At 39.1% G+C, this 25,067-nt stretch overlaps 1 protein-coding gene across 1 annotated transcript in view; it reads right to left on the bottom strand.

Moving 5' to 3' along the window:
• Positions 1-25,067, bottom strand: part of LOC126089086 (sodium leak channel NALCN) — a 390,881-nt gene that overhangs the window by 330,905 nt on the left and 34,909 nt on the right. The gene's annotated exons all lie outside the window — the stretch shown is intronic.

Here is a 25,067-nt window from a genome sequence, read left to right as displayed (position 1 = left end):
GGAATGAGGGAGGGAGGGAGGGAGAGGGGGGCAGGAATGAGGGAGGGAGGGAGGGAGAGGGGGGCAGGAATGAGGGAGGGAAAGAGGGAGGGGGGAGGGAGGGAAGGAGAGAAAGAAATAGAGATTTTCTCAATATTTTCTTCAGTCATTTACCTGTGTGTCACACTGTCATGTATATTGTTCAACTCATTCAGCTTTATTTAATGTGTTACCTGTCATCACTTTCTCATTCCTGTATTTTAATGATAATTACTGTATACGTTAATTTCACAACTGTGTACTACCCTCTTATGTTTAGCTCAGTTCTTCATTCTCACAATTATGAGAAAACCTAATATTTACATCCATGCTTCCTATGTGTTTACTTCTTCATTTTCATAATTATGTGCCAATCTAATGTTTGTACACATGTTTTCTATGTGTTAGTGTCTGCACGAAAAGTCTAAAACCATTCCACAGATGTATGTGTTTACTGATTTTTTTACAACATCTCACTCAGATATCACTATCTCATCTATCACTTAATTAGAAATTACTAAAATATTTAATTCATTTTATCATTTGTAAAAACAGAACATCATGTCATCAACAATTTAGTATAATGCACTGTCAAATGAAAATGAGACAGACTACATACAAAGCATGGCATGGGTGCTGGTAATACAGGAAGTTGTGGAAGTAGGGGTACCCTGTACGGGGAATTAGAAAGAAACAGTGCGAAAATTCACTGCTATGCCAATTGTCTGTTAGACATGCCCAGATATGAGGTCAGTGAATCATATGTGTGTCCAGGAAAAAAGAACAGTGAGGTACAATGTGGTTTTTGACTGTGGAATGAGTGTCAGGTAGCGAAAGTCATGCCCAAATGTCTGCTATGTATGACAAACACAGTATGGCATATGCACATGTAATCATGTGCAATAAACAATTGTGAGAAGTCTGGGTGTCACTGAAACACAACAATTGGTCAGGACAGGCCCATCACGTCATTACCCCTTTTGTCATTGCAGCAGTGGATGCTGCCAACGGAAATGACTGACAGTGGATGATGGAAGACAGTTAGTTCATGTTGGGCATCAGTCATGGTACTGCTCACGCTGTCCTGACAGAGCTTCTGGAGGTCCAGAAAATCTGTGTGAAGTGGGTTCCCCACAGGCTGACGGAGGAGCAGAAGTCGAACAGAATGTTGACATCACTGGTGCACTTGGAATGGTATTACAATGAAGAATACTGTTTCCTGCCCCATGTTGTTGTGAGATGAAACTTGGTACCATCATTTAGAGCCAGAGAGCAAAGATCAGAGCCAACAACGGAGGCACATGGATTTATCATCACCGAAAAATTTCAAAACCATCCACACAAGCTCTGGAAAAGTCAAGATGATCCTTTTCTTTGACTGCAAGAGCCTGCTGATCGTTGACTTACTGGAAGAATTAATGCACAGCAGCATGTGGGCACTTTGCAAAAATTGAAGCATGCCATCAAGTTTAAACACCCAAGGATGTTGAAGGATGGCATCATTCTATTGCAGGATAATGCCTAAGCACTTGCTGGGAAGGCTGCTTCACATGTGCTGCAGTAGTTACACTGGGAAGCCCTCACCATCCTCCATACAATCCCAGTCTCTCCCCATGCGATTTCCCTACTTTTGGAGTTCTGAAGAAAAACATCTGTGGCTATCGATTTGCTTCATAAGAAGAGGGGCATGCCTTGGCACAATCACGGTTTTATAGGTAACAGTAAACATTTTTCCATGAAGGTAATGACCATCTTGTCTCACATTGGGATACATGTATTAGCAGTTATGGTGATTAATTTTAAAATAATAAACAGTTTACTTACGTTTTTTTACATCTATCTCAATTTCATCTGACTGCCCCTTACACACACAATATCATTTGTTGATAAATTACCATACATCATGCTTACGATTTTCTTTTTACTATTTAAACATTTGTAAAAAAGATACAAAGATGTGGTTAAACCTGTGGAAAAATGCATATTTCAAGCATTGCACATGAGAAGCAAGTTTATTTCCTATAGAAATTGATTGCTGAACAGCAGGCACTATAAGAAACAACAGCTAACTAAAATTTATCCAGCTAACTATGTAATCTAGAGCCCTATTGAATTCTTTATCATTTATCATGATCTAATAATCAAATCTTGGGAAGTTTAACAATATGCTAAAACTACAATGTGGAACTAAGATGCATGTGTTCTGTCCAATATTGTTCCCTTATAGAGGAAGCAAATATTTTCATGTTTCTAAACTTCCTTCAATATCCTTTTCATAATTACATTATAAAGTGTGTATCATCATTTTACAATGATAAGTTGGAGCATCCAGAAGGCACTGGATACAAATGCAAGCAAAAGATAACTTTCTTCACAACTGTTAACAAAGTAATTGCTCACAATGCTATTAGGCATATAATTTATGCTGAGAGTATCATAAAAAACTATATTCCTATTTTATGCCTTTGAGTTATAAAAGTACATATTCCACAAAGGAGTATGTGGGGAGAGTAAGGAATGTATTTCACTTGGCTACAGATACTGGATTCTATCATTTAATTTGACCCCCACAGTATCTTTTAATTTAACCCCCAAAGTATCTTTTATTCTCAATATGTCCTAACAGAGTCTATTCTTTAACCAATGAAATGCCTCAGCCAACCAAGACAACAGGCAGAACCTAAGAAAAAATGTAAATTCTTGGAAGGTCTGAAGGATGTTCTGTCTGAAAAACCACATGGCATCCTTTTAGAATTCTGGGAGACTTCAGACTCCAGTTGGGAAGCAGGAGAAACTGTAAATGCACCATGGGATTTATGTTGTAATAAACCAACAATAGTGAAGAAAGACTGCTGGAAAAAAGAACTTTTATCTTGGTCATGAAGACCAAAGATTGCAAACATCCACTGAAAAATATACAACCTACGTGTGTTCCACCACAAATCTGAAAGAGTTTCAGAAACACCATGTGGTTCTTTTGAGGATGTTTTAAAGAAGACTACAACAAGAAAATTACTAAAACATGCAAACCCTGATTCACAACATAATATCACAAAAATCTAACTATAGTCCTTCCCTATTAATATGAACTACTAACAGTATAAGAAACCAAACTAATTGCTACTCACTGTGATGATGACCCACATCGTTGTAGACAGGCACAACGAAAAGACTGTTACACATTACAGCTTTCAGTCAAAGCCTTCTTCAGCAAAGAAAACACACACACACACACACACACACACACACACACACACACACACACACGACCGCTACCACCAGCAGCTCTGACCGGAATGCGACTGTTGTGTGAATAGCAATCTGGAATGGGATAGGAAAGGAGGAGGGATAGCAGGGTGAGGGGAGAGGAGAGCAGAGGCAAAGGAGGGAGGATGGTGGAAAATCAGTGAAGCAAGCAATTGGTATCTTCGATGGAAGAGGATAGATTACACGTATCTGGTTTGAGCTGTTGGTCACTGACGGTCAAAATCCTTTCACCACAGGCACAATAACCACGTACAATGGGGTGTTGAGGGTTATTGGGTGCATTTTGGAAAGCATGTAGAAAGTGGGTGCGCGGGGTGTCACAGAGATGAGGTGGGGCATGGATTCAGAGGAGATGTGAATGCCCAGGCGTATCAAAGCCGTTATTACGGCCAGAGGTGGTTGTTCTGGGTACTGATTTCTCAGGATCTATGCACCCAAATTGGGTGAAAATGTAATCACATGTCAGTTCTAGTATAATATATCTGTCAAATAAATACCCATTCATCATCTGCATTTCTTCTTGGTGTAGCAATTTTAATGGCCAGTAGTGTACTTGTACTTGCTAGACACGTAGTTGGTAGAGACAAAATCTGCACCAATGATGCACTGAACAGTTACAGTATTTTACAAGGTTCTTTTAGAACTTAACTTGTTAGTTGCTACCTTAATAACAACCCTTGCAACAGAGGTCAAAACACCTACTGAGATGTAGTTCAGAAACTGGAAGATATTGTCAACTATCAAATTCTGATACACATTTTATGATTTCAAAATATTTTACATTTACTTATATTTGCCAGTTAAAAAAGCTCCTCAGTTCTTAAGCTGTTTTGTATCGATGCCCGTTCCATGTGTGTGTGTGTGTGTGTGTGTGTGTGTGTGTGTGTGTAGTGGCTCAGTGGATAAGTGCTAGACTAGAAACCTTAAGCCGTCAAATCAAAAAATCTTCAGCTGTCTATGATTTCCAGTTATTATTTTATTTGTACAACCAGTTTCAGCATTACATTATGCCATCATCAGACCTCTGTGTAAAGACAACAATGATAACAGCATTAACTATATATAAAAAGTGGCAGCATAATTATTATACAGGGTGCCTCATTTTAATCTATACTGGCTGATATCTTTGGAGCGGCACAATTCTGCAAAAAAAAGTCTCTGGTAAAAGTCGTAAGCTTTGAAGGGGGTCATGGAGTGGTTACCTCAAAATGACCATGAACCTTGTTTTCGAGGTCAAACCAAGGTCAAGTTCATTTTTGCAAATGATAACCCCTATTTTTTTCCATATTTGTGTTCTACATGAAAAAAATTCGCATTGTTTGTGGGGAACTCCCCCCCCTCCGAAAAACGAATGGTTAGTCGCCAGGGGGCACTTCATTATAACTTTCCCAGGTTACTAGTATATCAAGAATGAAGTGAGATTGGGAAAAATTTTTAATGAAAATCTTGTATGGTTTCTGAATTCTGTCCACTGGCGAAATTTTCTTGAACTTAAAATTCCTTGAAATTCTTCAGTAGGGATTAACCTGAAAGCAAATACAGTCGGCATTAGCAGAACCCAATGTGCACCATGTGGAGGTTGCCCAGCAGACTTTGCACATCGTTAGCCCTGGAAAGGCTGATTAACATAGTTCTCAGTTCTGATTTAGGATCTCAGATGCTCTATCAACTGCCCATTTTGCCTAATGCACATTTGCACTCTCTGTCAGGAACTGATCTCGATATCATTCAATGTCTGATGGGTGACTGCCTGGAAAACCGCCACAATCTTTTCTCTCTTACCTTCTGGCATTGTTGGGGGAGTGGGGTACACCTTCTGCTTCACAGCTCCCCATAAGAAGAATTCCAATGACATTAAGTCTGGTGATTTTTGCAGGAATTTACAAATTGCACTACTGATACCAATCCATCGATTAGGGTAAGTTGCATTAAGGTATCTCCTGACAGGTAAGGCCTGATATGCAGGAGTGCTGTCATGTTGAAACCACATCTGTGCTTGTATGTCTAGGGGGATATTTTCTAGTAAAGGAAGCACCAGATTCTGGAGAATATCAAAATAGCACAAGCTGTTCAACGTTCTGCCGTAAAAAACAGGACCTATTGCGTAATCTCCAACTATGCCCACTCAGGCATTGACTGATCACCATCTCCATGTTCGATGATCTCGTTGCCAGCAAGGATTTGCTTCCATCCAATAGTGTGTGTTATGGAGATTGACTCCTCCCATGTTGTCGAAGCTTGCCTCATCTGTAAAGAGAGTGCATGCAAAGAAAAAAGGATCACAATGTATTTGCATGTCATCCCATTGACAAAATGTCAGGTGTCTCAGGATCCCCAAGCTCAATTGCTTGGGCGATATCTTAGCGATATGGGTGGAATTTAAACTATCTTAAAACACGAGATTCCATTGATCGAGGTACACCATGCATTCACTGAATCTTACGAGTTGAAAGGTGTGGAACTTCAGCGATGATAGTACCAACTCCCAGCACAATCCCTCTCTCAGGCTCATCTTTTGTCTCTGCCTTTTCAAGGTTCCTCTTTCAGCTCATCTTGCCAGAGATCTAACTGTAACCTTCATGAGATGACGGGCATCGGGATACCTTTTGGCATACAATCTTCGCGTGGCTGCATAATTATCACAACACTCGCCAACAACTTTTATCATTCTCAATATTTCTAACTGCAAGTAATCATCCATTTCAGACAGATTAGAGTCGAAAAATAAATTGTACTGATCACTTTAAGTGTTATTGGTTTTCTTAGGTTTTTCCTTCAATGAAACATCCAGCAAGTGTTCTGCAGGAAAACTGACTTATTACAGTGTACATAGGCCATTTGTTTATGGGTGCTCACTGTTGTTTATGCCACAACGTGGAGCCAAAATATACAGTATTCAAGGGCGCTATTTCAGAAAATTACTTAGGTGTCTGACGGATATGTGTCTTTCAAGAGGGCATCTTAATGTATCTCGATATTGATGTAAATAATAAAATAATGAAATTCCCAATGGTAATCCGTTCTTTTCAAATATAGAGAGAAGGGAGAAATGAAAGATGGGCCCAACAAAGTCAATTGCGAGACAAGGTGACTCACATAAATTTTTCTCTTATGGTCTTCAAACATTCATGTTGAGAATAATTTTGCTTGCATGGATTTGGAAAACTTTCATTTCACACGAACTCATTAGAATCTCATGAGACAAGATTGTTCTGAGTCCCACGAGGTGAAATTCATCAGAGTTTGATGATGCAGAATTTCTCTAAATCCCTCAACGCACATTTTTTTCTAAGTCCATAAGAGAAAAATTTATGAGAGTCACACCAGTCAAGAATCATTCTTAGTGAGCACAGCTGAGAAATTATCAGAGTCTCCAAAAGTAAAATTTCTCTGACCCCACCCCCAGTCATGATTTCTAATCTGTCTGCCGACAATGACACTTGTTAGTTAGCCTCAAAGCTCCACTCTTCTTTTCTCTGACAGTGCTGGCACAAGAACAATGCTGGTCTCTGATTCGGCACCCACCAAGTGGTGCACATTGGATTCCACTAATGCCAACGGTATTTGCTTTCAGGTTAATCTCTACTGAAAAATTTTAAGGCCATTTCAAGTTCACGAAAATTTCACCAGTGGACAGAGTTTAGAAACCATACAAGATTTTCATTGAAATTTTTTCCCAATCTCGCTTCATTCTTGAGGTACTTCTAACGCGCCATAGGGTGGTGGGGTTTCGGGTTCCGCTGGATAGGTCAGGAGTCCACTACACGCAACAAGCGGCTACACGGGTAGCAGGGGTTGTGTGGCGTGGGTTGGGCGGTTTTTTAGGTTAGATGGCCTTGGGCAAGTACAGAAAGGGCAACAGCCTCAACGGGTGCGGGGCAAAGTCAGGACATGCGGGGACCAAGCAGCAATCGGTATTGTAATTGTAAACTGTCGAAGCTGCGTTGGTAAAGCACCGGAACTTCAAGCGCTGATAGAAAGCACTGAAGCTGAAATCGTTATAGGTACAGAAAGCTGGCTGAAGCCAGAGATAAATTCTGCTGAAATTTTTACAAAGGCACAGACGGTGTTTAGAAAGGATAGGTTGGATGCAACCGGTGGTGGAGTGTTCGTCGCTGTTAGTAGTAGTTTATCCTGTAGTGAAGTAGAAGTGGATAGTTCTTGTGAATTATTATGGGTGGAGGTTATACTCAACAACCGAGCTAGGTTTTTTACCAACCTCCCGACTCAGCAGCATTAGTGGCAGAACAACTGAGAGAAAATTTGGAATACATTTCACATAAATTTTCCCAGCATGTTATAGTCTTAGGTGGAGATTTAAATTTACCAGATATCGAATGGGACACTCAGATGTCTAGGACAGGTGGTAGGGACAGAGCATCGAGTGACATTATACTGAGTGCACTATCCGAAAATTACCTCGAGCAATTAAACAGAGAACCGACTCGTGGAGATAACATCTTGGACCTACTGATAACAAACAGACCCGAACTTTTTGACTCTGTATGTGCAGAACAGGGAATCAGTGATCATAAGGCCGTTGCAGCATCCCTGAATATGGAAGTTAATAGGAATATAAAAAAAGGGAGGAAGGTTTATCTGTTTCGCAAGAGTAATAGAAGGCAGATTTCAGACTACCTAACAGATCAAAATGAAAATTTCTGTTCTGACACTGACAATGTTGAGTGTTTATGGAAAAAGTTCAAGGCAATCGTAAAATGCGTTTTAGACAGGTACGTGCCGAGTGAAACTGTGAGGGACGGGAAAAACCCACCGTGGTACAACAACAAAGTTAGGAAACTACTGCGAAAGCAAAGAGAGCTTCACTCCAAGTTTAAACGCAGCCAAAACCTCTCAGACAAACAGAAGCTAAACGATGTCAAAGTTAGCGTAAGGAGGGCTATGCGTGAAGCGTTCAGTGAATTCGAAAGTAAAATTCTATGTACCGACTTGACAGAAAATCCTAGGAAGTTCTGGTCTCACGTTAAATCAGTAAGTGGCTCGAAACAGCATATCCAGACACTCCGGGATGATGAAGGCATTGAAACAGAGGATGACACACGTAAAACTGAAATACTAAACACTTTTTTCCAAACCTGTTTCACAGAGGAGGACCGCACTGCAGTTCCTTCTCTAAATCCTCGCACAAACGAAAAAATGGCTGACATCGAAATAAGTGTCCAAGGAATAGAAAAGCAACTGGAATCACTCAACAGAGGAAAGTCCACTGGACCTGACGGGATACCAATTCGATTCTACACAGAGTACGTGAAAGAACTTGCCCCCCCCTTCTAACAGCCGTGTGCCGCAAGTCTCTAAAGAAGGGTCATCGAGCAGATGCGCAAAACTATAGACCTATATCTCTGACGTCGATCTGTTGTAGAATTTTAGAACATGTTTTTTGCTTGAGTATCATGTCATTTTTGGAAACCCAGAATCTACTATGTAGGAATCAACATGGATTCCGGAAACAGCGATCGTGTGAGACCCAACTCGCTTTATTTGTTCATGAGACCCAGAAAATATTAGATACAAGCTCCCAGGTAGATGCTATTTTTCTTGACTTCCGGAAGGCATTCGATACAGTTCCGCACTGTCGCCTGATAAACAAAATAAGAGCCTACGGAATACCAGACCAGCTGTGTGGCTGGATTGAAGAGTTTTTAGCAAACAGAACACAGCATGTTGTTATCAATGGAGAGACGTCTACAGACGTTAAAGTAACCTCTGGCGTGCCACAGGGGAGTGTTATGGGACCATTGCTTTTCACAATATATATAAATGACCTAGTAGATAGTGTCAGAAGTCCCATGCGGCTTTTCGCGGATGATGCTGTAGTATACAGAGAAGTTGCAGCATTAGAAAATTGTAGCGAAATGCAGGAAGATCTGCAGCGGATAGGCACTTGGTGCAGGGAGGGGCAACTGACCCTTAACACAGACAAATGTAATGTATTGCGAATACATAGAAAGAAGGAGCCTTTATTGTATGGTTATATGATAGCGGAACAAACACTGGTAGCAGTTACTTCTGTAAAATATCTGGGAGTATGCGTGCGGAACGATTTGAAGTGGAATGATCATATAAAATTAATTGTTGGTAAGGCGGGTACCAGGTTGAGATTCATTGGGAGAGTCCTTAGAAAATGTAGTCCATCAACAAAGGAGGTGGCTTACAAAACACTCGTTCGACCTATACTTGAGTATTGTTCATCAGTGTGGGATCCATACCAGATCGGGTTGACGGAGGAGATAGAGAAGATCCAAAGAAGAGCGGCGCGTTTCGTCACAGGGTTATTTGGTAACCGTTATAGCGTTACAGAGATGTTTAACAAACTCAAGTGGCAGACTCTGCAAGAGAGGCGCTCTGCATCGCGGTGTAGCTTGCTTTGCAGGTTTCGAGAGGGTGCGTTTCCGGATGAGGTATCGAATATATTGCTTCCCCCTACTTATACCTCCCGAGGAGATCACGAATGTAAAATTAGAGAGATTAGAGCGCGCACGGAGGCTTTCAGACAGTCGTTCTTCCCGCGAACCATACGCGACTGGAACAGGAAAGGGAGGTAATGACAGTGGCACGTAAAGTGCCCTCCGCCACACACCGTTGGGTGGCTTGCGGAGTATAAATGTAGATGTAGATGTAGAACCTGGGAAAGTTACAATGAAGTTTCCCCTGGCAACAAACCATTGGCTTTTCAAAAAAAAGTTCCTTGCAAACAATTTTTTTATTTTTTTAAATTTTATTTTATTTATTTTTTTTTTTTTACATAGAATACAACTATGGAATAAAAGATGTGGGTTACCATTTGCAAAGATTAACTTGACCTTAGTTTGACCCTGAAAACAGGATTCAAGGTCATTTCAAGGTAACCATTCCCGACCCCTTCAAACCTACTTCTTTTGCAGAATTATGCCACTTCAGAGATATCGGCCGGTATAGATTAAAAAGGGACACCCTGTATACAGTGGTAATATGTAGTGACATATAAAAACACCAAATTGTACAGAGAATAACATCAAAGTTAAAGCTAAATTAAGGAATAAAACAAGAGGACAGTTGCACACTGTATTAATATAAAGTAGGGAACAAAATATATAAGCCATACAATTGCAAAAAAGAACCTACCAAATGGAGGTCAATATTGCATGTTATGCATAGATAATCATGGGGTAGTGATAATCTCAATACCTGTGAAATATCTGGAACAAAACAATCATAGTCATATACTGATGAGTGCAATCTGAATGTAAAATATTTACTTATATGTTGTCATGTACTAGTAAAACATAAAACCACTTACTGGAGGTCAACCCCAAATTAACTATCTGTATCACCGTGTTCCATACACTAATAATAACTAACAAAACAAGAATATAAAATTACATCAATGCAATCTTTCAGTCACAGATTCATAAGGTGCCACCTATTTAATAAAAACATTTTCAGTGAACCAAACTGTGAATCTTATGTAATATGAGATACGTTCAAAAAAATTGTGGAACATTCGCAATTTCACGCCAATGGAGCATTGGAGCAAAATGCAGTTGTCATCCTTGCACATGCCTGTGTTGAATGTGTAACTGCCATAAGTTGCATTGCTGTATGCCTACCAGTTATTTTTCAATACGACATTGAGTAGAAAGTTGTGCCACACAGTTTGCAAATTTCGAGACAACAGAATTAGAGGACTAACATGTCTGCATTAAATTTCGCATAAAATTCAAGAAAATCTTCACAGAGGTATCCCAAATGATGCAGCAAGCATACGGTGATGAGTGCTTAAGCTGTACTTGGTGTTACAAAGGGTTCGCATGGTTTAAAAATGGCCGGATTGAAGTTAAAGGTGACCCTTCTTCAGCATGCCCTTTCAACATCTACCAAAGACACTAATATCAGGAATGTCAATTTATTGGTCAAAAATCATAGATCAAAACTGAAGAAATTGAGAAAAGGTATGAAATTAAGGAAGTGGGGTCTGGGTAAGCTCAAAGAACCAGAGATTACTGAGTGTTTCAGAGGGAGCACTAAGCAATGGTTGAGTAGAACAGGGGAAAGGAATACAGTAGGAAATGAAAGGGTGGCTTTAAGAGATGAAGAAGTAAAGGCAGCAGAGGAACAAACAGGTAAAAAGACAAGGCCTGGTAGGAATCCTTGACTAACACAAGAGATGTTGAATTTAATTGATGAACAGAGAAAATATAAAAATACAATAAATGAAGCAGGCAAAAGGAAATACAAACACCTAAAATATCAGATAGACAGTAAGTACAAAATGGCTAGGCAGGAATAAGGGTTTAGAAGCATACATCACTAGTGGAAAGCCAGATGTCGCCTACAGAAAAATTAAAGAGACCCTTGAAGAAAAGATAACCACCAGTATGAATATCAAGAGCTCAGATGCAAAACCAGTCCTAAGCAAAGAAAGAAAAGCAGAAAGATGGAACGGGTATATAGAGGGTCTATACAAGAAAGATGTACTTGGGGGCAATATTATGGAAACTGAAGGCAATGTAGATGAAGATGAGATGTGAGATACAGTACTGTGTGAAGAATTGGACAGAGCACTGAAAGACTTAAATTGAAACAAGGCTAGAGGAGTAAACAACACTCCATCACAACTACCGATAGCCTTGGGAGAGACAGCCATGACAAAACTCTTCCATCTGGTAAGCAAGATATATGTGACAGGTGACTTCAAGAAGAATATAATAATTCCAATTCCAAAGAGAGCAGGTGCTGACAGGAGTGAAAATTATCAAACTATCAGGTTAATAAGACACAGCTGCAAAACATGAACATGAATTCTTTACAGAAGAATGGAAAAACTGGTTGAAGCTGACCTCAGGGAAGATCAGTTTGGATTCTGGAGAAATGTACAAACACGGGGGGCAATACTGATTCTACTTCTTCTCACAGAAGATAGGTTAAGCATTTGTAGACACAGAGAAAGCTTTTGTCAATGTTGACTGGAAAATTCTCTTTCAAATTCTACAGGTGGCAGGGGTCAAATACAGGGAGTGAAAGGCTATTTACAATTTGTACAGAAACTAGATGGCAGTTGTAATAATCGAGGGTAGTGGCTGAGAAGGAAGTGAGACAGGGTTTTAGCCTATACCTGATGTTATTCAATCTGTATAAAGAGCAAGAAAAAGAAAACAAAAGAAAAATTTGGAGTAGGAATTATAGCCCAGGGAAAATAAATAAAAACCTTTTGGTTTGCCGATGACATTGTAGTTCTGTTAGAGACAGCAAAGGACTTGGAAGAGCAGTTGAACAGAATGGACAGTGTCTTGAACATCAATAATAGGAAAATGAGGGTAATGGAATGTAGTTGAATTAAACCAGTTGATACTGAGGGAATTAGATTAGGAAACATGACACTTTAAATAGAAGATGAGTTTTGCTATTTGAGTAGCAAAATAATGTTGGTCAAAGTAGAGAGGATATAAAATGTAGATGGCAATGCCAAGAAAAGCATTTCTGTAGAATAGAAATTTGTTAACATCAAGTGTAGATTTAAGTGTCAGGAAGTCTTATCTGAATATATTTGTATGGAGTGTAGCCGTGTATGGAAGTGAAACATGGGCGATAAATAGTTCAGACAAGAAGAGAATAGGAGATTTTGAAATGTGGTGCCACAGAAGATTGTCAAAGATTAGATGGGTTGATCACATAACTAACAAAGAAGTACCGAATGGAACTGGAGAGAAAAGATTGTCAAAGATTAGATGGGTCGATCACATAACTAATGAGGAAGTACCGAATGGAACTGGAGAGAAAAGAAATGTGTGGCAAAACCTAACTAGAAGAAGGGATCAGTTAGCAGGACACATTCTGAGACATCAAGGGATCACCAGTTTAATACCAGAGGGAAGCATGTGGGGTAAAAACCATAGAGAGAGAGGCAAAGAGATGAATACAGTAATCAGATTCAGAGGAATGTAAGTTGCAGTAGTTACTCAGGGATGAAGAGGCTTGCACAGGACAGAGTAGCACGTTGAGCTACATCCAAACAGTCTTCGGACGGAAGACAACAACCACAACTTTATATTAATACAGTGTGCTACTGTTCTCTCGTTTTATTCCTTAATTTATCTTTAACTTGATTCACTCTCTGTACAGTTTGGCATTGCTATATGATACTACATATGACTTCTGTATATAAATATTTACACACTAACCTTTGTTTTGTATTTAACACTGTTATCATTGTTGGGTTGGGTTGTTTTGGGGGAGGAGACCAGACAGCGAGGTCAACGGTCTCATCGGATTAGGGAAGGACGGGGAAGGAAGTCGGCCGTGCCCTTTCAAAGGAACCATCCCGGAATTTGCCTGGAGCAATTTAGGGAAATCACGGATATCATTGTTGTCTTCACACAGGGGCCTAATGACAGCATTATGTAGCCTTGAAACTTGTTGTACAAATAAAACAACAACTGGAAATTTTAGATGGCTGAAGGTATTCTGATTCGACATTTTATATTGAACAGCCAAGGTCCCACTATCACCTGTGTAAAGATGGACTTGCAGAGAAATTTTAAGGTCTGGGATTCAATCCTTACTTTGTCCTACGATTTGTGTTGCCACTTATTATTCTTTGACATCTGGAAATGGTCTGTTAATGTGAAAAATGCTAAGCTCAACAGCGGTTTCAAGTACATGTTAAACAGTAGACCTCTTTATAAATTATTAGCATGTCAGTTCTGTGAATGGATGATGTCAAAGGCCTACCACCTCCAATATGGCCAAGTCTAATAAAGCACTACGGTACAAACACACCTTTGGGTTGGGAACATTTTTACCTTTCAAATGTTTCTAGTATGAGTAGATTTTGTGTGCATCTTGTTTTGTTTTAATTTTATATGTTGATAATGTTGTGAGAATTTGGAACTGTACGCATAAAAACTGGTAAATATTTTTTCAGTAGCTGTTGACGGAATATTGGCTTAAATTAATATAGTAGAGGATAACCTGGAAAGAATACATACAACATTATGAACATAGTTGCTGAGGCCTCTTCAAAGATCTTAGAATTCTTACACTTGCAAATCATTACACTTACTACTTAATGGCATTAGTTCTGAACAATAAAAGTTAGTTTCTGACTAACTGTGCTCTACAACATGTCCTTGGCGAGAACTCAAGGGGGTTCTCCTTTTTATTTCTGCCAGTAGACTTACAGTAAGAAACTGAGAATCTCTGCAAAATTTAATTTCTTTTTCATTCATTCATTCATTCATTCATTCATTCATTCATTTACACACTAGTGGACTGTGCTCCATAAATCCCATCATAAAGGAGAACCTTCGTGAATGAGTCAAGTTACACATTAACAGACAGCCGCAGCCACTGTAGGCCACTTCTGTAAACATACGCTAATAATAACAACAAATGTAAGTGTACCTTAGTAACCACTCTTGATAAATGTTATCTGGTTTCAAAGATTAATGATTAATGTCAGAAGCATTACAGGTAACAATGTTCACTGTGAATAGGTCTCTTTGATAGTAGACACAAAGTAGCTGCTTTTGCCTCCAAAGTTGCGCTCAACTGTCAAAATTTTTCTTTCTGTTTTATACTTTGTAAGTAAAATAAGCTACAGTCATTTAATGAGCAAGAACTGTTTGATTTGTTTATGAGGTGTACCTTGTATAATTTGTTAGTAATCCCAGGTTGATAGATAATGTGTTAGACATAGATATTTGGCATAGAACGGTCATTATGGCAATCACAAATTTTGAGGACTGCCTTTCCTTGTGTCTCAAGAGTTCTGTGTCTGTAAAATGTTGTATGAACCTCTCCAAACTGAGTTACAGTAATATTATGAAAATTTGAACTGTTGCCGTATCTACTGCAAGCAACTCTATAACAGCAACAACAATTTCATTATTGCTCCATCCCACTAAGAAGAGCACCACTATAGTGGTGTGCAAGTAAGAAGGCAAATGTGTAATGTGATCTATCCAGAGAGGGACAGGACATACTTTTTGGCAGTACTATTGTGCTCCCTGTCGTTGTCCCACATTTCGCTCTCCAGCTATTGCTTAACCAAGTAAAAGGCAGTGTTTGAGTAAGTACCACATGGGGGCTATGTTCTTCCTTCTGACTCTCCCTCAATAAATCTGAGGGAGAGTCATTTCTTAAAGTGATATTTGTAATGATTGCTCCCAATAATCAACACTATGATGGTTAAGTACCTTCACCATACATAAACTAGCACAAAAATCACTGTTAAATGTTCTATGCGCATCCCAAAATGCACAGTACAGTTGGACAATGCACAATGAAACTGTTGGCTGGTTGTCATGTGATACACTGCCCCTTGCCACTGCATATAATCCCAACATCCATCACATTACATGCATACCACTATAAGAATGGTCTCCCAATTCTGCAGCATAAAGAACAATGACTCATTTCTTATGTCATACTTCAGGATCTGCTTTCTTTTATGAGCAGAAGTATATTTATCATCCACAATTGTGGCAGAATACAGAGAGTATGACACACAAACAAGATCATCAATTTACTGCTTCAGTGACTGATGCAATAAATCAATGACTTTGTTTGTGTATTATCCAATTATTTGCAGTACTTGACTAACTGTTCATTACAGATTAAGAGTTTTATACAGAGAGACTGCAGTACAAACCTGGCACCTCCTTTTATCACAAAATCTATATCTTCCTCAATATTTTAATAGCATCAAAAGAGTTAACCAGTATTACAGCTTTCTTTTTTATGTTTGTTACCACATACAAGAGACAAAAGTCATTTTACTAACATCTACAGACATACCTAGTTTACTGAGAATGATGCAAGTCTGCAGGTAGGAACAGGTGAAGCATATACTGTGTTTTAATCTCAGATTTTTGAAGATAGTTATTTAATGATAATCCTAAAATGAAAGTGTAGGTTTCAAATTTTTTTTTTCTCTGCATCCAATTGTGTCTATTGTCTGTACAGGATATTTGCCTCCTAAAGGTAAGTAATAGCTAGGTGTCCTGTCTTTTTGTAATTTTATATAAATACATAAATTCTCCTTTTGTTAAAGCTACTGTTGAGATTTGTTTCAAAACTTATGAAGGATGGGAGGTTTAAATATAACATACTATCCACCCTGAGATCATTACATACAGAGCACAAGGGCATATCGGACAGGTGTCAAAAAGGAAACTGGTATTTAGGAAACCTTGATAAACTTAAAGTTGGTTAGCTGGATAATAATTTGAATCCCAGTCCCTCAAACATGAATCCTACAGAACATAATAATTATTTTTACAGTCCTTTGTATTGTTATTTACGCTACAAGAAAAATGCCAACACCTTTCAGTTAGTGTATTACTCCACACAAAAAAATCTGAATTCAGATTTAACCTATCCTACATTTCCTTAACGTCATAAAGTAAAACATGAAAATAATCTGCTTCTGACATTGTAATTCTCTTATCAAGTCAATTCATGAGGTTAACAAAGCAACAGTACAGTATGCTATAGTACTGACATGCTAGTTCTGAAACTGGCTTCTCTGATCTTAAAATATATTTACACTGAGATTCAATACACATGTGCCCATGTTGAGAACTTAAAAAGGGGTAAGGAAACAAAGTGACAAGAACAATTGATAAAGTACATGCTAAGCAGTATCAAAGTATCTTAAAGTGTCATATTTCCAGGGAAAAAGTAACTTGACATTCAGTTTAAATGGATTTAATGTTGAAGAATAAAAGCCAGTGTTACCATAAATATTGTAAATTTTCATGCACAAAGTGAAAGGATCAGTGAGTTTTCAGAATAGTTAATCAATACTTATCTCTAAATACAGTGTAACACTCACATAATTAATAAAACCAATAAAATTAAAAACAAGAGAATCTACATAGCATCACAGAAAAAAGATGGTGTTCCCCTAAAATGATGATATTTTTTAAAAAAGATGTCACAATATTATGAGAAGGAAAGTTGCTACTCACCATATAGCGGAGATACTGAGTCGCAGATAGGCACAACAAAAAGAAGGTCGATGGCCGAAAGCTTTAATTGTGAGAGTCTTTTTCTTGTGCCTAGCTGCGACTCAGCATCTCTGCTATATATATCGAGTAGCAACTTTCCTTCTCATAATATTGTTACATTCCATCCTGAATTTTCCATTGTTTGATTTTAAAGATGTCAGACTCATACAAGTGAGTTGACTTTTCTTACACTATCATAATTTTTTAACAATACAGCTACTGCATTTTTTTATCACTCAGTACATGACTTACAGATTGTTTCCCCAATAATTATCAGCTTTTATTTAAGAAGTGTGGAAGTGAAATTTTGAAATAATTTAAATATTTGTCTCATCTACTAGGGAAGAAATACGACACATAGTTTAATGACAAGTAAGTGTGGTGAGTCCTCTGTTTTCCTGGCATGTGTGAAAAGAAGTTAAATTAGCAGCACTACAATGTCCAGCTGGCAGAACATTTTGCCAAGAAACAAAGTTGGTGTTATCTGGGGAAGTAATACCACGAGGAGACAACAGAACAGTCTGCAGCTCTTGTCTTCACAGTCAAAAAACACTCAACTATTCTTTAAATGACATCAAATTTGCCACTGACTGTACTATTTACTACAGTTTCCATATTTGCAATTTCAATCTTTGGTCATTTTCAAGTAGTTACAGGTGCTGAAAACAGCAGTAGTTGACATTGGACACACTATGACTCATCTCAGGACTCATCACATGATCCATTGGTATATAACAGATGGGATTAAAACTGTTGAAACTAGATTTGTGCTCACTGTACATGTCAGTAATGCTCATTAATTGAATATAGTGTTCATTACTGATATCTGCAGCAAGCACAAATCTAGTTTCAAGAGTTTTAATCCTACACATTACGTGTCAATGGTGTATATGACGAATGCCAACATGAGCCACAGGGTCTCACATCCTTTTTATTGATATTATAAATATTGCCTACTGCTTTATTTTCAGCACCTGAAATTACTTGAAAATGACCTAAGGTCAAGACTTCAATCGGGGCAACTGTAATGAGTAGTACTGTTGATGTCAAATTTGATCTCATTTGAAAAATTCTAAAAGACTGTGACCCCACAACAATTACAACTGCCTACTCTACTATTACTGCTCTCCAAGAAGAGTCTCAGCATGGTGGCAGATGGGAGCAGCAGCTGAAATGACATAAATCAACTGACAATCTAGGAACGATTGATTTCTGAGTGTTGCCACCAACAATTAACAGAAAACAATTTGCTTAGAGGATGTATAATACAAAGCCAGAAGTGACACACGGAAGTAACAATCACTGAAATGTTAAGTGTACTTGAGTTTGAAATAATCTTATTTATTGGCAAGGGAGATGCACTAAACACTGTTTCATCAGCTAGCTACTGTTGGTAAATACCATAAAACATTCAATACTAGTGAATCTATGTCATTTTCTATAAATTCAACTAATCTCATCAGTCATCTTGACAAGAGTCACGTTTGAGTGTGCATATCGTGGTGGTCATGGATGTATCTTATCCGTTGCTGAGAATCTTGTTAGTGTGTGTGTTGCTGTGGATGCTCCAATGTGTATTTGATGCCAAGAAAGTTTGGTTATTTGCTAATGTTTTTTATCTTTCAGATAGTACAAGACCAATTTTAATGAGTCCTCAATTGATTCAGTTAGTGACCAGAATTAATGATTAGTTATTGGTGACAAAATCTTCTGAGTCATTATGCTGCATCAAATTCCTCTTCAAACTTCTTCAATGACTGACGTTTCAAGTCCTTTGGTGGGATCCTCTTCAGGATTCCAATGGTACCCCTTGATGGACACCAGCAAAATCCTGAAGAAGATCTCAGCAGACAGATCAAAATGTTGATAACTGAAGAAATCTGAAGAGGAATATGGCATGGCCTAACAACTCAACTCACATTTGATCATCAGAGACATTGAGCACAAAAGCTTGCAGGCTTAAAACGATTAAGTAGTTAGTTTCATGTTCCAAAATAATATCAATAAGAAACATTATGACATATCAATTAGAATGGACATACCAATTAGAATGGAACATAAATAGTATAAATTATTTGAGAAGGTTGATGTACTGTAGTCTGTATGTATTGAGGATGATGTATTATATTATATAGAGGAGATATAGAGGTTCATATAAGAACTGGAAATGATATGCAAAATATGATACAGTAATAAATGCACCTCCGTTAAATATGAGTACTTGTATTTATTCCCTCTACAGCATCTGGTAGGCACGGAAATTAAAACAAATGTGAATATGAGAAGCCAACAGCCTTGCCACAGTGGTAACAGTGGTTTCCGTCAGATCACCGAGGTTAAGCACTCTTGGGCTTGGCTAGGCACTTGGATAGGTGATTGCCTCAGTCTGCTGAGCGCTGTTGGCAAGCAGGGTGCACTCAGCCCTTGCGAGTCAAATTGAGGAGCTACTTGATTGAGAACCAGTCTCACAAACTGTCAATGGTTAGGAGAAAGGTGTTCTGACCACATGCCCTCCATATCAGCATCCAGCGAAGCCTAGGAGCTGAGATTGATATGGTACTCACTCATTACCATTGGGCCTTCAAGGCCTGTTTGGATGGAGTTGTTAATGAATATGACAAATGATTTATTTATGCACTGAGTATATGCATGGACTGTCTATTTTTCAACATAGTCACCATAATGACTAAAACATTTGTTTTAATTGTGAACCAGCTTTCCAGTCCCTTCTAACAAAAATACTGCCCTTTGTTTGTTGAGCTTTGTTGTCACAATAACCTGCAGTATCTCACATGAGGAGGTTACAGATCTTATACTGAAAACAACAATAAATGTGGCTGCATATTGTGAGAAATAACAAAGAATATTGAGTTGTTGTTGTGGTCTTCACTCCAAATATTGGTTTGATGCAGCTCTCCATGCTACTCTAGCTGGTGCGAGCCTCTTCATCTCCAAATAACTACTGCAACCAACATCCTTCTGAATCTACTAACTGTATTCATCTCTTGGTCTCCCCCTATGATTTTTACCCTCCACACTTCCCACCAATACTACACTCATGCTCATAAATGATAAGTTGAGAAAACCGCCCCGAAACACATGTGCTACAAAATGCCACTGTTTCCTGTGCATGTACCCTGACATCAGTATGGGATATGAAAACCATGCACATGTACACAACCCGCACAACAGGTTGGCATACTCTGGATCAGGTGTCGAGCAGCTGCTGGGTATAGCCTCCCATTCTTGCACCAGTGCCTGTCAGAGCTCCTGAAGTGTCCTAGGGGTGTGAAGACATGCATCGATATGTCGACTCAGAGCATCCCAGACGCGCACGATGGGGTTTAGGTCTGTAGACAGGCAGACCAGTCCATTCACCTGAAATCTTCTGTTTCGAGGTACTCCCCCACGATAGCAGCTCGATGGGGCTGTGCATTATCATCCATCAGGAGGAAGGTGGAACCTACTGCACCCCTGAAAAGGCAGACATACTGGTGCAAAATGATGTCCCGATACACCTGACCTGTTACAGTTCCTCTGTCAAAGACATGCAGGGGTGTACGTGCACCAATCATAATCCCACTCCACACCACCAAACCACGACTTCCATACAGGTTTCTTTCAAGGACATTAAGGGGTTGGTATACGGTTCCTGGTTAACACCAGATGAACACCCAGCGAGAATCAGTGTTCTGACTACACCTGGACTTGTCCGTGAACATAACCTGGGACAACTGTTCCAATGACCATGTACTGTGTTCTTGACACTAGGCTTTACAGGCTCTCCTATGATCAGGGGTCAGTGGAATGCACCTTGCAGGTCTCTGGGCAAATAAACCATGTCTGTTCACTCGTCTGTAGACTGTGTGTCTGGAGACAACAGTCCCCAGTGGCTGCAGTAAGGTCTCGAGCAAGGCTACCTGCAGTACTCCATGGCCGTCTGTGGGCATTGATGGTGAGATATCGGTCTTCTTGTGGTGTTGTACACTGTGGACGTCCCATATTGTAGCGCCTAGACACGTTTCCTGTTTGCTGGAGTCATTGCCATAATCTTGAGAACACACTTTGTGACACACGGAGGGCCCGTGCTATGACCTGTTGTGTTTGACCAGCCTCCAGTCGCCCTAGTATTCTACCTCTCATACCGTCATCAATATGAGTTCTTTGAGCCATTTTCAACACACAGTCACCATTAGCACGTCTGAAAACATCTGCACACTTACTCGCTTCACCGTACTCTGACATGCACCAACACACCTCTGCGTATGTGGACTGCTGCCAGCGCCACCGTGCGACAACCGCATGGTCATACCCTAAGGTGATTTAAACCTGCAAACTGCCTACCAGAGCGTTGTTTCCCCATGTATCAGCATTATCCTTCATTTATGAGCATGAGTGTAAACTGGTGATCCCTTGATGTCTCAGAATGAGTCCTATCAACCAATCACTTTTTTTAGTCAAGTTGTACAACAAATTTCTTGTCTCCTCTATTTTATTCAGTACCTCCTCATTTGTTACATGATCTACCCATATAATCTTCAAAATTCTTCTCTAGCACCACATTTCAAAAGTTCTATTCATTTTTTGTCTTAACTATTTATTGTCCATGTTTTACTTCCATACATTGCTAATCTCCAGACAAACACTTTCAGAAAAGACATCCTAACACTTAAATCTATATTCAAAGTTAGCAAATTTCTCTTCTTCAGAAATGATCTTCTTGCCATTGCCAGTCTACATTTTATATCCTCTTACTTCGGTCATCATTAGTTATTTTGCTCCCCAAATAGCAAAACTCATCTACTACTTTAAATGTCTCATTTCCTTGCCCAATTCCCTCAGCATCACGTGATTTAATTTGACTACATTCCATTATCCTTGTTTTGTTTTGTTGATGTTCACCTTATATCCTCCTTTCAAGACAATGTCCACTCCATTCAATTGCTCTTCCAAGTCCTTTGCTGTCTCAGGAAGAATTACAATGTCATTGACAAACCTCAAAGTTTTTATTTCTTTGTCCTGGACTTTAATTCATACTCCAAATTTTTCTTTGATTTCCTTTACTGCTTGTTCAGTCTACAGATTTAAAACATTGGGGATGCACTACAACCCTGTCTCACTCTCTTCTCAACCACTGCTTCCCTTTATGCCCTTCGACTCTTATTACTGCCTTCTGGTTTCTGTACAAGTTGTAAATAGCCTTGTGCTCCCTGTGTTTTACCCATGCTAACTTCAGAATTTGAAAGAAAGTATTCCAGTTAACACTGTCAAAAGCCTTCCCTAAATCTACAAATACTATAAATGTAGGTTTGTCTTTCCTTGACCTATTTTCTATGAGAAGTCATAGGGTCAGTATTGGCTTGCATGTTTATCCAGAATCCAAATTGATCTTCCCTGAGTTCAGCTTCAACCAGTTCTTCCATTCTTCTGTAAAGAATTTGTGTAAGTATTTTGCAAACATGACTTCTTACAATGATAGTTCTGTAATTTTCACACCTGTCAGCAACTGCTCTCTTTGGAATTAATTATTACATTCTTCTTGAAGTCTGAGGGCATTTCAACTCTCTCATACATTTTTGCACACCAGATGGAAGAGTTTTGTCATGGCTGTTTCTCCCAAGGCTATCAGTAGTTCTGATGAAATATCGTCTACTCCCAGGACCTTGTCTCGACTTAGGTCTTTCAGAGCTCTGCCAAATTCTTCTCACAGTGTCATATCTCCCACCTTGTCTTCATCTACATACACTTCCATTTCTATGATATTTTCTTTAATTTTATTTTCCTTGTATAGACCCTCTATCGACTCCTTCCACTTTTCAGCTTTTCCTTCTTTGCTTAGGACTGGTTTCCCATCTGAGCTCTTGATATTTATACAGCAGCTCCTCTTTTCCCCAAAGGCCTCTTTAATTTTCCTGTATGCAATATATATCTTTCCCCGAATGAAACATGCTTCAAAATCCTTGCATTTATCCTCTAGCCATTCCTGCTTAGCCATTTTACATTTCCTGCCAATCTGATTTTTTAAAGATTTGTATTCCCTTTCATCTGCTTCATTTTTATATTTTCTCATTTCATCAGTTAAATTCAATATCTCTTCTGTTATCCAAGGATTCCTGCTAGGTCTTGTATTTTTACCTATTTGAAGCTCTGCTGCCTTCACTACTTCATCTCTTAAAGTTAACCATTTGTTTTCTGCTGTATTCCTTTTCCTTGTTCTAGTCAACCATAGCCTAACGCTCCCTCTGAAACTTGCAGCAACCTCTGTTTCTTTCAACTTATCCAGGTTCCATCTCATTACTTTCCTAACTGTCTCCACAATTTCTTCAGTTTTAATCTACAGTTCATGACCAATAAATTGTGGTCAGGTCCACATCTGCCCCTGGAAATGTATCACAATTTAAAACCTGGTTATAAATCTCTGTCTTCCATTGTATAATCAATCTGAAACCTTCCAATGTCTCATGATCTCTTCCACGTATACTACCTTTTTTTATGATTCATGAACCAAGTGTTAGCAATGATTAAATTATGCTATGTGCAAAAGTCTACCAGGTGACTTCCTCTTTGATTCCTTTCCCCCAGTCCCTATTCACCAACTCCTTTTCCTTCTCTTGCTTTTCCTACAATCGAATTCCAGTCCCACTACTAAATTTTTGTCTCGCTTAACTATCTGAATAATTTCTTTTATCTTGCCATATATTTCTTCAATCTCTTCATCACCTGCAGAGCTGGTTGGCATATCAAGTTGTACTACTGTGGTGGGTGTGGGCTTTGTGTCTACCTTGGCTACAGTAATGCTTTCATCACTATGCTGTTCATAGTATCCTATCCACATTCCAGTTTTTTTTCTTTTTATTTTTTTCCTTTCCTACTCCTGGCTTACCCCTACTTGATTTTGTACTTATACCCTTTATTCAACTGGTCAGAAGCCCTGTTCCTCCTGCCACCGAAGTTCACTAATTCCCACTACACTGAACTTCACTCAATCCATTTCACTTTTCAGATTTTCTATCCTACCTGCCCCATTAAGGGATCTGACATTCCACACTGCAATCCATAGAACACTAGTTTTGTTTCTCCTGATAACATCATCCTCTGGAGTAGTCCCCAAGCAGAGATCTTAATGGGGGACTATTTCACCTCCAGAATATATTTCCCAAGAGGATGCCATCATCATTTAACCACACAGTACACCTGCATGCCCTTGGAAAAAATTACACCTGTAGTTTCCCCTTGCTTTCAGCCATTTGCAGTACCAGCAAGACAAGGCTATTTTTGCACATGTTACAAGGTCAGTCATCCAGACTGTTTCCCCTGCAACTACTGAAAAGGCTGCTGCCTCTCTTCAGGAACCACACATTTGTCTGGCCTCTCAACAACAGATACCTCTCCTTTGTGGTTGCACGTAAGGAACGGCTATCTGTATCGCTGAGACATGCAAGCCACCCCACCGAAGGCAAGGTCCATAGTTCGTGGAGGGGGGTGGGATCCATTCAAAACAAATGAAGAGGGATGCTTTTGTCAGCTGGTTTACTGCTGTGTAACAACTTCTGACTGCAGACTGCTTACTGCTGCATAAATTCAACAGTTTCTTCAATGAGTGAAATAGAAGATGATGGATCATCATATTCTGGGATTTGCATCATGACTTATTTTTTCAGGATATATAGGTAGATGAAGGAATAGTTAGCCACATGTTGTTTCACTTCAAATGAAAAACTGCAGAATGCCAAGATGAATGTCTTGATAGGTAGGCGATAATAATTTTAC

Source organism: Schistocerca cancellata, chromosome 1, assembly GCF_023864275.1.
Source record: "Schistocerca cancellata isolate TAMUIC-IGC-003103 chromosome 1, iqSchCanc2.1, whole genome shotgun sequence".
Lineage (NCBI taxonomy): Eukaryota > Metazoa > Arthropoda > Insecta > Orthoptera > Acrididae > Schistocerca > Schistocerca cancellata.
The sequence above is the reverse complement of the archived record's forward strand: the minus strand, read 5'-3'. Positions and strand labels throughout refer to the sequence as shown.